This window comes from Lichenostomus cassidix, chromosome 1Aa (genome assembly GCF_008360975.1).
Source record: "Lichenostomus cassidix isolate B80296 chromosome 1Aa, HeHo_3.0, whole genome shotgun sequence".
In the NCBI taxonomy this organism is placed as follows: domain Eukaryota; kingdom Metazoa; phylum Chordata; class Aves; order Passeriformes; family Meliphagidae; genus Lichenostomus; species Lichenostomus cassidix.
The window spans coordinates 9,338,234-9,351,908 of NC_139480.1; the positions used below are offsets into that span (position 1 = coordinate 9,338,234).

General features: G+C 38.3%; 1 pseudogene; it reads left to right on the forward strand.

The window, feature by feature from the left end:
* The first annotated feature begins 6,496 nt into the window (after nt 1-6,496).
* On the forward strand, nt 6,497-11,314 carry LOC146443145 (uncharacterized; annotated as a pseudogene).
* Nucleotides 11,315-13,675: the final 2,361 nt, after the last annotated feature.

Here is a 13,675-nt window from a genome sequence, read left to right on the forward strand (position 1 = left end):
TTAACCAGTTCCGCAGATAAGATTTTTACATCTGTAACATGAAATCATATATACTAAACCTAGTGAACAAAACTGGAGGGTATGATGAGGGTACTGTAAACATCCAGGTTCCATTGGAAAATGAGGGTACTGTAAACATCCAGGTTCCATTGGAAAAACACATTAGATATTATATCTTATGAGATATTATATTATAGCATCAGACTGTAAAGTTCCATTTTGCCATTTCTAACCATACCAGCTATCCAGTTACATAGATATTTTTCACTTTAAAAGTTTTGATAAAGGGTTAAGCACTTTATATGTTTGAATTTTTCAGGCTGTACCACCAAAAGTGAAGCAAGGGCTTAATTCACACTAGTGACATTTTTCTGAAGGATCTCTGTGTACCAGGACATAATGCAATCATACTTATAGAAAATAGGGCCAGATGACAGTGGAAAGGTTCTTATTGATTTTGGTGAAAACTGGAAAACTGGAGAATAAAATGTGGGACCAACAAAGCTATGGCAATTGATAAGTCAATTTGTCACCTAATGGGATTATAACTGCCTATAGATCAAAGAGCTGGAGCTATATTGTAGCTTTTAACCCTGCCAAACATCTCAGTTAAGATTCACTTTTTTCCCAGAAGAAAAGAACAGAAGTAATTTAGCAAATTACAAGCTGTAAATGGCTTAACTGTTCTAAGACATAAAGTGGGATGAGAAGGTGGTACGCTGGGAAATCATGTGAGGAATAAAAGGATACAAGGAATTCCCAGGGTGTTTAAAGTGCTCAGTCTACAGATGCAGTAATATACATGATCCTCTAATAATTTTGTGTCCATACATCTCTCCCTCTAGTCTGAAATATGTTCTATTTTTTTTTAATGACACAATGTTATTTTATGATTTATATTTTAGACATAGCAACTTTTTCCACACACTTTTTTCCCCCCTGGAAACTGTAATCATAAAATTCTTTACTTTCTCTGGCAGCTTTTGCTCAAGCACTGCAATGTGTGCACTAGATGGCACTCAGTGCTTAATGCTCAATTCTGTGCCCTGTGCAGGAAAGAGTTTACAGTGCCCAGTGAAACGACTGCTGAGCTTCGTGTTACCTTGAACTGATAGAATTGCTACAGAAAGAAATAGGAATTATTACTTTGCAATTTGTAGCAGAATGAAATGTTGAAAAGGTCTTTTGTACACCCAGCTATCATGCAATGAAATAGCAATAGGAAAACTGTAAAATATCTTAAAATATATTGAAACACATGAAGCCCAGAACTGTCACTGAAATTCAGGCAACAAAGTCATAATTAGAACCTCTACCAGATGGGAAAAATGTAAAAACAAAGGAACTATGAAGAAAATATTTTCCTAGAATGTTTAATTTTCAACAGTTTAGCTGGAAAAGAAAGGCTTCTACTCCAAAGTAGATTTCAGTGCAGAAGTCTCCAGACTGTTATGTTCTTTAATAAGAATATTATTTATGTTCTGGGCAAGTATTATTAACTTTATAGATGACAGTTTTCTCAAGTACAGACCTACAATGGAGATTTATTTTTTTTTTAGTCTTTAGAGTTTTAAGATAGCTGAAAAAATGTGGTAAGTTTTAACATTTATTAATTTCACTATAAAATTCTACCTTAGTTTGATTAAAATCAAGCTGATCAGGACATAATTTACAACAGAGCAGAAATACACAGAGTTAACAGGAGCATTTCTCATGCTCCTTTATGGCACTTCTCCATGGATTATGTGTTTCTCCTTTCATACATAATCATGTTCTTTTCCAAGCTCAGTAAGCCTGGGGATGCAGCCAAGTCCAGTTCCTATTATCTCCCAAACCATGATAGTCACACAAGGAGCAAATCTCCATGATATTTTTCAAGAATAATGAAAAGTCACATAAGAGCAGGAAAATGATCCACCTAAAATACCAAGCAGCTGTGGCACTGGCAGGGTTTTAGAAGCTGGTATCACAACAGAGCAGTGTTTTTGGCTCTTCTGCCTGTCCTTCAGACAACCACTGTGCCTCTGGCACCCAGAGTTCCAAAGGCTCTCTTTAATCACCATCAGTCATCAAAACCACGACATTCTATGTGCCTGCTAATGCCCCAATCAGCCAAGTCAGAGATAACTTTTAAAACTAAGTAACAGACACAATGACATTTGAACCTTGTCACAGTAAATTGAGATGGGATCAAAGGCACCATCTAGACTGGAGTGCATAGGTGTGAGAATACTGCCAAACACTCTGAAAACAAATGACAAAACTACAGTCCAAGCTATAAATTCCTTTTTAAAAGTCTCTTCTACTGGACCAAGGTTTCCACCTTTTATATTTTGATTGCTTTCTAGAATGATGAATGCTTCTCATCAGCCTTTCTTGAAATATTTCTGAAAATCTGATCTGGTGCCTTTTTGAACCAAAAAGTTTTTGAAAATATCACTGTGTCACCCAGTGGGGATAGTATTGGGAACCTTCATCTGACATCTCATGAGATAATTATCACAAGTTTGGTGTCTCAGCTTTTGCTAGATTTTTTTCTTTCTTTTGTTGTCTCTTTTTCTTTTAGCAATAGTCCACACAAATAGCGGAGGAAACTTTCAGCTTTTTTGTTATGAAGAAAGCTTTTCTCAATAGGATGTGTCCTTAATCTAAGCTGAAAATACCACAGTAAATCAATTTTTTTACAAGGAAGTGTCCAGTTTTTCACTGTTAAGAAGTAAGTCTAAGTGCAGGGCTCTATCTCTATGTGTAGAATGTTTCCAGACAGAATTATTGATGTCAGTTCTAGCCTTACTGTATTTTATTACTTCTGTCCTCTTAAAGCAATTTTATTTACTCTGTTCTGTGAACTGAGAGCTCTTTACCCCACTACTATTTTGTGATGCCCTTTCTGCAGGCACTAGGAGAGATTAATTTTCAGCTATGCACTGTGTTAACTTGTGCTACCTGTACATATGATGTGAGGTCTCAGTATATCATCTATGCATGTAGCAATAACATACCATATTGGAAGCAGTGGCAACATAATATTTACATTATTTTTGTTCCTTGTCAGCAAACAAACTATTTATGTTCCAGTGAGTGAAATCAGGCTTTTTCCATGAAGCTTTCAAAATCTCACAATAAAAATTTGCCCTGAGTACCATACTAACTCTCTAGTTTTCATTCTACAAAGAGTAAAAATAAATTCAAGAGGCTGTAAATTTGATTTAGATTGCTAGTACTTGCTAGTGGGAAATAACAGAGATTCCCAACAACTTTCATGGTAACTAAAGAACTATAATTTAATACCTTCTGTGACATTGCAGCCTATAATAGTCATCCCATTGGTCACTCTAGATTATCTCCTGGCTTTTAGAGCTGACTTCCAGTTATAATGGGCACTTGTGTACTAAAGGAAGGCCATTAATTTTTTGCCCAGAGCACATGCGGAGTTAATCAACAGGCCATTTAGGGGACTGCAAATTGCAAGTCGTGCAGACACAGCCACCTCAGAGTGTGATAAATGAAGCAAAATGTTAAAGGAATAGTATTTCAGAAGGAATCAATATGAGAGAGCAATTTCTCATTCTCTTTGCACTAAGATCATGGCTTCTCCGTACCTTAGTGTATGTCATACCTAGATAGATACCTAGTCAGAGATTAAAATCTTTCCATTATTGAGCTGCTTCTATGTTCAATTGCATACAATATTATTTTTAATCTGAATTTGTATTATTCTATCATCTCACCTTTGAATCATCTGCATATCTGAAATGAAAAATATCAGGCTACCTTTCTTAGCTACCTGCTTCATGAAAATTTAGCTTTCTGTTACCCCATATAATTCACGTGAAGGTGGCAGAGAGAAAGACATGCCTATGAAAAATCTATGGGGAGCATTCAAACTCATCCAGTTCAGACATTCTACTCAGCTGATGGATTAGAGTAGTGGTTAATGTCTAGCTCTTTCCCTAGATCAACAGGACAAGGCAGACACTTTGATCAGCCTGGAGTCTGGTTTCCTAAATTTTCTCTCTGAAGAAACATGGCATTATGGTGATGGATTTTAAATACAAGGGTTATGGAGCAACAAGAAGAGCAGGAAAATTGGATCCTGGGGTTAACACTGACATTGGCATGTCTGGCTGAGTTAATGACATGTTTGATCCCTGCTCCCAGGATCTGCATTGACTTTTTTAACCTGAGAAGGTATGAAACCCCATTTCAGGGAGGCAGGTTCAAAGCATTTTGCCTCCTTGAAGAGCAGATTTGTGGCACCAAACCACAAGTGCTTGAATTGGGTCTCAGTCACCAGCTCTCCAACTGGTCTTGCATTTCCCTCATGCCTGTGTGCAGACTCACTCAATTGCATAGTTTTGAAGACTATTCTGCCCACAGGCAAGTGGACTAATGTGGTTCTTACCTAACTGTTCACTGAAAACTATTTCATACTCAGAAATAAAATATTCTGTAAATCTGTAAATCTTCAATTTCTGTGACACCCTTTAGGTACCAGAGGGTGTTGTAAGGTCTCCAAGCCTTCTTTGCTACTGAGGTCCTCAAATGAAAAGGGTTTCCTAAAGTCAGAGGCTGATATGTAGGAAGGGACTTACAACACAGACAAGCCTTTAAAAAAATGTTTACATTAAGCCAAATCCTCAATTCACAACAAATCCTCATTGACACACAGGTGTGATAATTTCACAGAAATTAATTTATCTGAGTGAGAGTGTGATTTTCACTTTACATCCATCTCTATGACAGCGCTTCTCATCACCATATTTTTTCAAACCCCCAATATCTTATAATCTTATTTGTTCCAGGAAAACAAAAATTTTCAAGGTCTGGAGCATTTTAACTGTATTAACATGCTTACTTGATAGATTTTTTCGCAGGTGAAGAGGTCTCTACTCATTTCCTTGTTTTTGTAAACACTGAATGTCTGGTAGTTTCTAATGAAATCCATGAGATATTGTCTGTTTACTGTGTTTAGAAAATAAGGCTAGAATGTTAGTTGATTTGCTTAATTTTGTATTTCAAAGTCCCGTTAAAAATCCCTGTAAAAAAGCTCGTTCCATTCATCACAGATCTAGACTTCTTTTTAATTAATATCATTATTTAATTTTAGAGGATTCCTTTTCTTTCTAAAAATCTTCCAATTTTACCAATATTCACAGTCAGCAAAAGTTTCAATACGAACGGTGAGAAAATAAAACATTACATTTCACAAAACAAAGTAGTTGCAGCAGTTGCCCTAAAGTTATTATTGTATTCCATCATATTTATGAAGATACAGTACACTTACGAAATATAATACAAACAAAAAGGCAGTTAGCAACAAAGCAAAATAGCTCATTTTATGCCTAGCATGACAGTTTCATTACTGCCCTACACAAATTTCATAGTTGTAATAAGATAAGTAGTAAATGTGAGCTATTTTGAGACTAAAAACACAGCGTGCCTGACTTCTGTGTAGCTCTGCAAGTTTGATTTTATGAATCATAATATCTTAACTTGAAATTTGCATTAAAATAATACTAAAATGAAAGCGAGGAATTGTGGGACTCGAGTTCATCTCATTTAGGCATCCTAAATGCCTCATTCTTAAGATTAGAATCAGTCCTCTGAAATAAGTTGGAGAAGGAGATGGAGAGGGAGACGGGAGAGGGAGAGGGAGAGGGAGAGGGAGAGGGAGAGGGAGAGGGAGAGGGAGAGGTATTTCTGAAGGGTTCAAAGAGAGATTTGGTCTGTTTAAGTTTAAGCATTTAGGTGAGGTAAAGTGACTCCCACTCCAACTAGTCAAGCACTATTACTGCTGTGCAGCTGGCAATGGCCTGTTTTACATAATTGCTATTCTTATGGTAAAACAGATACAGTCAATTGGTTCAATAAAGGCAACCCATCCTCATACAAAAAAACAAAAAAAGAAATATATAATGGATTTTTATATGTGGTCTTCATGTGTTGCAGTCCCTTAGGAGTCTCAGCAAATGGATAACCCATAATGGTTCCATGAAAACCTTTCCAGCACTGACTTTAGTCTGACTATTAAAATGTATCTTCTACCTAAGGCTATATATATGTAAGGTTATGGAACCCTATTAAAAATTAAAGCTGTTCCATTATTCTCTACCCACAATATCTGTACACATACGTATATTCTGTGATTGGACTAAGGAGGAAGGGCACAGTCCTGCTTATAGAGATTATTTATCAATTTCAAATTGTGATTACTATATGAAGCTTTTGAAAGAACCATCATTTCTTTCTAATGGGAAGTATGGTGACTCGGTCTTTTTCACTGTGCTTAGCTACAAAGCTGGTGGAATGCAAACTCCAATCCTACATTTATAAATTCAACAAGATATAAATGCTTCCTGTTGCACATTGGTAAAAGTTTTAGGCCAGATGTGGTTTTGGCCCATGCCTTGTAAAACCCTTCCAAAATATCTGATGACATACTTCAGGATTTAATCTGGACAAAAGACACATGCAGAGATGAGGCAGTTTCAATATGGCCACCTTTTGGAAAGACAGGTAATGGAAATGCCAGATACAGTGCCAGCTGGCTTAGGTGTCAAAGCAATACCCTGTGCTGTTTCGGGTTTTCAGCCTGCTATCTGATCCATTTTGATTTTCTTGGGGAGTAGGGAGTTGTGTTGGTTTGAAAACAAACCAGTGGGAGATCACAAGTCAAGATTGAAATTAAAAAATAAGTGAAATAATACAAGGAAAAGCACTGACAAAGTCAGATACAACCTAACACCCTGTTAGGGTGGTAGTAGCAGTCCAACTGAAGTAGTCCAGTTGAAGCGGTGATCCTGTGAAGGTCTAGTCTCCAGCTGAAGATCCAGGGGTAGCTCTCATCCTCTGGGAACCCAGTAGACAGGGCTAGCTCAGGCAGTTCCAGGGCCAGGTTATATCCAGGTGGGAACACCTGGTTCCTCCCTCCTGGGCAGAGCATCCCACAATGGGATGAGATAAGTCCATGAGTCACACGGTGGGTCCCTGATGGCCCATTGCCTGTCATCCGGAGTTGGTCATTAGCAGGTGATAGCAGCTAACGGCCCACAGCTGGTGGTAATAGAATACTTAACTACATCTATATTGCAATCTAGGACAGGAGTATTTGAAAAGCCTAACCCAGATGTCAGCGCCCTGGATTTGGACTCCTTGGAGATAAATTCATACTCACACCAGTTTCTTTTTTTTGAATGAAGTTGATTAAAATCACACACTTTTCTTGTGCCATAGGCCTTTCATTATAAAATGGGATATTATTCCCTTATTTGACATCCCTGTAGCTCTCAAGACAGATATCCATTCCTGACTGAAAGGAGGAAGCCCTATGAGCATCCACCTGTATAATGAGGCAGATTATTTTTCAAGGTACAAATTTATCAAAAAGCTGCAACAGTGGGAATTTCATTCTCTTCTCTGGGGCAATTTTAGTAGCTGTTGCTTGTATTAAAATTAGAGTCCAAAAATAACTAACGCTTCATTATGGATGATTAACCTGCTATAACTAAAAAAAGAAAAAAAAAATGCAGACAAGATTTTCCACAGAAGTAATTGTGATTCAAAATGGTAAAGCAGAAAACAGTCTAAAGAAAAGCTTGCAGCTCTGGGAGAAAACTTTTGTTCCCATTACGCTGCAATACCCCTTATGATTTCTAAGTATAAAACCAATGGGACTCTGTGTGCTGAATTATTCTTCTTTTCTCATTAAGTTTGAATTTTAATAGTGTTTTTTTTCTCCTGTTCTTTCATTCAGGGAATTATCTGGAGTTGTACATTGCTTTCAGATTCATTTGACTTGGGAGTACAAGCCCACCAAACCAGAAAAGTTTACAAGCTTTTCACAAGCACTTGTGAACAGAAGCCACCAAATATTTGACTATGTGATACTTATTGTAACTGCAGCATCACATAGGATGATGATAAACTTTAAACCTCTCAAACCCACCAGCAATGACAGAATCAGAGAATTCATCTAGAGATATTGCAGCACATTCTGAATTTGAGCATTGGAAGGATTAGAATATATGGAGCTCACAGTTTTCACTGGCAGACCTGAGAGCCTCTGAGTAAGAAAGATGCCCTCCTTGATCTGCTGCTTGTCCACAGAGTGGACACTGGCAGCTGTCTTGGCCACTGCAACCATAAAGTGATCAAGTTTAAAATCTGTGTTGACAGGAGGAATAGTGTCTGCAAAACCTCAGCTCTGGACATAAGGACAGCAGACTTCAGGTTTCTCAGGGACCTAGTGATTAAGATTCCCTGGAAAAATGTTTTTGCAGGTGCTGGGGTCCATCAGCGTGGGTCACTTTTTAAACATTAACACCTAAGGGCACAGGAGCAGCAATTCCAAAATGGCAGAAGCCAAGCAGATGAAGCAGAAGGCTGGGCTGGCTGAATAGGGGCATCTTGTCTTGGAAATAAGGGAAAAAAGGAAGGTGTATGCCCAGTGGAAGTAACGTCAGAGGACATGGGAGGAACACTGAGATGCTGCTTGCCACTGTAGGAAAAAAATTCATACAACCAAAACTCAGCTGAAGTTGAAGCTGGCCAGAAATATGGGGGACAATAAAAAGAGGTTTTTTAAATCCATTAATGGCAAAAGGCTGTGTAGAAATAACATTGTCCCATTACTGGATGAGGATTATCACCTCACAAATAGGGACAGAGACAAGGCAGAGATTTTTAATGCATTCTTTGCCTCTGTCTTCAACACAGATGACAGATCCAGGGTATCTGAGTGGCCTGAGCTGGAGGACCATGACAGTGACAATGATCAACTCCCAGTTCACCCTGAACTTGTGTGGGATCTGCTGCTCCAGCTGGATCCCTGCAAATCTATGGGGCCTGATGGGATTCATCTGACAGTCTACAAGGAGCTGGCTGATGTCATTGCAAAACCTCTTTCAATGACTTTTGAGGAGTCTTGGGAATCTGGAGAGGTCCCAGCTGACTGGAAGCTGGTGGACATTGTCCCAGTTTTCAAGAAGGGCAAGAAGGAGGACCCCAGAAACTACGGTCTCACTTCAGTGTCTGGTAAAATTATGCAGAAAATTATTCTGGGAGGTATTGAAAAACACCTGGAGAACAGCACAGTCATTGGTCACAACCAGCACGGCTTCCTGAGAGAAAAGTCCAGCTTATCAAACCTGATTTCCTTTTATGACAAGGTAACCTCCCTAGCTGATCAAGGGAAACCAGTTGATATAATCTTTTTGGTTTTCAGTAAAGTTTTTGATAATTCCTCTCAGAGTATCCTTCTCGACAAAATGTTCAGCACAGAGCTGGAAAAACACATCATATCCTGTATTTGCCACTAAAGTGAGGCACAACACTGTTCTTTAAAGACCTAAAGATCATCAGAAGTTCAGCATAAACTATATTCTTATTATAACTAAATACAGAACCCTTATGAAAGTGTTCACAGCTTCAAACACACTGGCAACAAAATTATGTTGACTGCAGGGAGCTCAGTATACATTTGGGATGAATTTGGTCCTAGGAGTTTAAAGCTTGAAGGAAACTGTAAAGGAACCAAGGGAAATCAAGAATATTGAATGAATTCCTGATGCATATGTATTCTTTTATTGAATTGTCTCCCTCCAGGGTTTATTATGGATGCATAATTTTTTGTTAGAAAAAGGTGTTCAAGATTTTTTTTTTTTAAAGACAAGAGCCATACCATGAAGGATTATAAAATTATCATATATATTAACCTTCTGTTGAGACAGAAATTTCAGCCAAGTTTATAAGATGTTTAAGTAGTAGTCATCTCTACCCACTGTATTTGAAACGTTTTAGGCTTTAGTGATTATGGATGCCTCAGGCTGCAAATGTTCTGCCACATTCACATACATCTCACATTCATCTCTCCTTGCAGGCTTATATTCTTGGGGGATGTTAGGAGGTAACAGCAACCCATCAACAAGTCCTACCAGTGGCAGCCAAAAATCTGCTGCTGACAGTTGCCATGACCAACTAATCAATCTCAAAGTTGGGTCAGATTTTTTTACCAGCGAAACCAAATACAATTACATCACTGAAAAAACAACAGAGAAAATCAGCCTGTGATCCTTTCATAAAAGACCACTAAAAAAAAAAAAAAAAAAAAAGAAAAAAGGAAAAGTACTTTAAATTTTCAGTTTCTTCTCCAAATAAATGTCCTGTGCTCCTATACAGACACTTCAGTGCATGGGTATGGAAACAAAACAAGCATGAAAGCAAATATCTGACTCATAAATCTGACTTGCTGGATGGATTTTAAAGTGCCAAATATGAAATATGTACCCTTAAGACAGAGTGTAATTAGCACCCAATACTGAGAATACTGCTAACACCAGATGTTGTTCTGTTTAACATGGCTCATCATACCTAAGCTTTTCCCACTAACTTGTAAGGACCCTATCTAATTAATAACCCTATTTAAGCAGACTGAACTTTTAATTAAGGCAAAACCAGTGCTTGCAAGGCATTGATCTAATAAGGTATTCAATCAAACACACATTACTGCTTTGGAGGGCTTTGGGGAGTATTGTCTCCAAGATGAAATTACTTAGTAAAATGGAGCCAGATTTTGGCTGTGACCAGTAGATGTGGCAAGAATATAAATAAAATAATCACAAACTACCTTCAAAATAATAAGGATAAAATAGAGTAGTAATTTTACTGTGACCATGATGCTACATCTGCTACTACATAGAAACTAGCTGCCCATTATTTGGATGTGTGCATTCTTTCCTGGGTGAAAGACTTGCTGGAAGGACAGGCCCAGAGAATGGTGGTGGATGGAGTTAAAACCACTTGTGGCAGGCCACTCATGGTATTCCCCAGGGCTCAGTGCTGGCGCTCGTCCTGCTTAACATCTTTATTGATGATTCAGGTGAAACTCAGTAAGTTCACATCTAGCACCAAGTTGGGTGGGAGTGTTGATCTGCAGGAGGGTAAGAAGACTCTGCAGAAGGATCTGGACAGGTTGGATTGATGGGCTGAGAGAAACTGCATGAGGGTCAGTAAGGTGAAGTTCTGCATCCTACACTTGCATCGCAACAACTGCAGGCAGTGCTACAGGCTGGGGATGGAATGTCTGGAAATGTGCCCAGCAGAAAGGGACTTGTGGGTCCTGGTTGACTGTTGTCTGAACATGAGCCAGTGATGTGTCCTGGTGGCCAAGAAGGCCAATGGCATCCTGGCCTGTATCAAAAATAGTGTGACCAGCAGGACTGGGGAAATGATTGTCCCTCTATATTCAACCCTGGTGAGGCTGCAGCTTAAATCCTGTATTGTTTTGGGCCTCTCACTACAAAAACGATACTGAAGATCTGTATCGTGTCCAGAGAAGGGCAACAGAGCTGGTGAAGGGTATGGAAAATAAGTCCTGTGAGGAATGGATGAAGGAACTTGGGTTGTCTAGTCTGGAGAAAAGGAGGTTTAGGGTGAACCCCTTTGCTCTCTACAAATACTGGAAAGAGGCTGTAGTTAGGTGGGGGTCAGTCTCTTCTGTCATTTCTCAAGTGAAAGGATGAGAGAAAATGGCCTTAAGTTGCACATGGTGAGGTTCAGATTTAATATTCGAAAAAAATTTTCACTAGAAGAGTGATTAGACACTAGAATAAGTTGCCCAGGGAGATGGTGAAGTCAATGGCGCTGGAAGTGTTCAAGTGATGTCTGGGTGTGGCACTTGGGAATACATTTTAGGGGTGATTATGGTGGCGCTGGGTTGATGGTGGGACTAGATGATCTTGAGGGTCTCTTCCAAACTTGATGATTTTCTGATTATGTGATTCTGTGGGGTTTTTTTTTGATCACTACTGTAGAGTCTTGAATATACCCTTTTTTTTTGTGTCCAGACTAGATGTCTCTCACCCAGCATCTATTTGGAGTGCAGCAGTGCTTCCATGCCTGTTTTCACATCATCCACCTGGCTCACAATTGTTTTTTTCATTGATAATTCCTTCCCAGCTGCATATTCCTTCTCTTCCTCCATCCTAGCACATAGTCCCTCTCTATCTTCAGTGATTTTGCCAGTGTTTCCAGCTCTTTGTACCCAGGTACTTCCTGCAGTATCTTTGCAAGAGGGAGGGCTGCGGTAGAAGTCTTCCTATTCAGTTTTTCCACCTAGACACAGGTGGTGGCTGCTAATAAATGTATCTACTCTTCATTCAACTGCCCTGAGCAACAGCTATATAGCACAGTATGCAGCAGTCCAGCTAGGAGTTTGAGGAATATCTTGTTAATTGAGAGGAGGGCATCTTAATTGAATCTAAAATTTTATGGAGAGTGTTTTAAAATTTGGTAATTTGACCAAATATGATCAGCTTTAAAGACCTGATTCATATTTCTGAATTCTAAAAATCATCTACCTAACATTTATCAAGGCCCTGTTGCTTGATGACCCCAGAATTTCTAAAAGAAATGGGAATATTTTCTGCCGAGATTTTGGCTTGATCATATTATTGAATAAACCTTGTAATACATATAGAAATTAAATAGCTCCTCTGTGTGCCAATACTTTATTAGTTATCACAGATTAACAGATGTTATAAATCCTGTGTAGACTTCTAGGACTCTCATTGTCATCACCCAGTATCACCCATTTTAGAGACAACATATGCTCATCCCTGCATTCACGAGCAAAATGTATGCACTGGCCTAGTATCTTTGCTAATAATGAGGGGAAAAACAAGTATTAGTCCTTTATAGAATAACATCTTAGGAGGAAAACATTACAGAAAGCCCCAGTTTTGACAGAGCTTTAATTGTGAATATTATGGTATCTGTTCTGTAGCTCAAGAAAAGTTTAAAAGCTAAGCATCCTGTGTAACGTGAATATGGGCTTGAAATAAGGGAATTGAGCCAGATCCAACAGATAAAGCTCCTGCAGGAAAGACAAACTAAAAACAGTTTCAAATTGAATATTAATGGCATACTGCTTGTGTTTGTGTGAATTTATACATCCCTTACACAATCTAATTGAGTTATTTTCAGTCTATCTTAAATCTTATTGAGCAGTCACGTTCTTGCCTTAATACTTCCCCTTCTCAAATGTTATACAAAAAATTTTAAACCATTCATAATCCTAATATAACCTTAGGATAGACTAAGGACTTGTACCATGTCACACATGATGTACCTGATAACATTTCCCATTGAATGAGAACCCCTCAGGCCACAGAAATTTGACTAAATCCATGTAGCATGCACATTATTCCAACAGAAAATAGGACAAAAAGATGAGAGATGGAGGAGAGAGGGTAGATTATGCATAAGATAAGAGACATAGATTTTGATGTCCATACTGGAGATTCAATATGGGTACCACTTTGCTAACAAAGCCATTTCCATTGTATAGTAGGAATAAAAGGAATTGAAAGGGCTCTCAGTTGTATACTGAAAAATGTAGTGTAGTACTAAGAAATTATACCATGAATCTATGCATCCCTCTTTAGATCAGTTCCTAAATGCCAAGTTTTGCGACCTTTGCCTACCCTAATAATTTTCAGTCCTCTCTAGGAAGAATATGAATTCTAATGAAACACTTAGAAAAAACAATGAATAAATCATTGGGTTAATCCCCCTTGATAATGCATGCGCTGAAAAACTTAATTCCTAATTTCCATTGACACACACAAAAAAATGAAATTTTCTTTTCATTAAAACTAAAAGAGCAGATGTGAGG